Source organism: Trichechus manatus, unplaced genomic scaffold (genome assembly GCF_000243295.1).
Source record: "Trichechus manatus latirostris isolate Lorelei unplaced genomic scaffold, TriManLat1.0 scaffold00184, whole genome shotgun sequence".
Taxonomy (NCBI): domain Eukaryota; kingdom Metazoa; phylum Chordata; class Mammalia; order Sirenia; family Trichechidae; genus Trichechus; species Trichechus manatus.
The window spans coordinates 1,928,329-1,929,847 of NW_004444120.1; positions in this window are offsets into that span (position 1 = coordinate 1,928,329).

Genomic DNA, 1,519 nt, shown 5'->3' on the forward strand with positions numbered 1-1,519 from the left:
CTAATACTTGTGCCTTATGAGTTTCTGTGCCAACATTTTGACATGCTCTAATCATTTCAGCTAAATCAAGATTCTGTGCCTTTAAGGGAGCTAAAACAGCTCGGCAGTCAGCATTAGCATTTTCGTAAGCAGGCTGGAGACAAAGAACTTCAGATGCTTGTTGATTATCTACCTGTCGGGAAATGGCCGTTTGGAGGCGGTTGATAAAATCAATGTAAGGCTCGTTTGCCACTTGGCGAATAGTGGCGAATGAGCCGGTGGGTGTTTTGGAATCAGGGATTTTACTCCAGGCTTTGGTGGCAGCATCGGAGGCTTGACTGAATGCTTGCCTATTCATCTGACTCTGGGCCTGGGGAGTGGAATGATTCCCAACACCCAGGAGCATGTCAAGACTAACAGGGATATTATGGTTAAGATTGTTCATAGCATAAAGGTTGCAATGTTGTATTGTATTGTATTCTTGACTCCATACGCTAAATTGAGCAGGAGTTAAGACTGTTCGCATTAAAATGTTCCAATCCCAGGGGGTCATCTCATAGTTTTGTCCTATAGCTTCTACAATTCCTTTTGTAAAGAAACACCGTAAACAATTCTCTATCACGCTTTTACGGAGTTCTTTAAAAACTTGAAAGTCAAGGCCATCGTGACGGGGTGGTCCTGCTCCCCGAGTGACAGGATAAGCAGAAAACCCTTCTTTTTCACGGCCCTCTTGCAAACATCTCTCCATAAGAGACTCATGTTGTGAGGAATCAGCCTTGGGAGGTGCAGAAGAAGGAGGGTCATAAACATTTTCCTTACTAGGGGAGGGAGCCGAAGGAGCTGCCTATAAGGACTGCAGGGCAAGGCGACAGTGGTGCCAAGCAATAAAAACTGAAACTGAGATGTTCATGTCACGAATGATGTTACCAATACATTCCCATGCTTCTACATCAAGGTTTCCCCGCAAGGGATACCAAGGACAGGCAGATTCAATTAAAAGCAGAAGTTGGGTAAGAGCTTCTTCTGACACCTTAAGCTTAGAGGCCTTTAACAATCCTAACAACTGGGTTTTATATTGACGCTGCTCAGAAGAAAGAGAATTCCCCATAGTGAGGGAGAAATGGAAAATGAAAAAGTAGAATGAGAGACAGTAAAAACTCCTGGCCTGAAGCCTGAAATCCCTTGAGAGTGCTCGGGAAAGCCCCGTCATCCTTGGGCTGTAAATCCAGCCTGAACTGAGAGCCTCCGGGAAGGCCCCGTCGCCCTTGGGCTGTAAACCCAGCCTGAACTGAGAGCGTCGGGGAAGGCCCCGTCGCCCTTGGGCTGTAAACCCAGCCTGAATTGAGAGCGTTCGGGAAAGCTCTGTGGAAAGCTCCGCCGCTCTCGGGCTGTAAACCCAGCCTGAATTGGACGTCCGATACTCACCACCTGAAGGGATTGAGTGCGAGGGCGTCTACAGCTCTGCCCCGCACACGGGGCACCATCTGTCAGCAGCAAAGATCGTCGGGGCAGCGGAGACAGTAACCAATGCCACAACTCT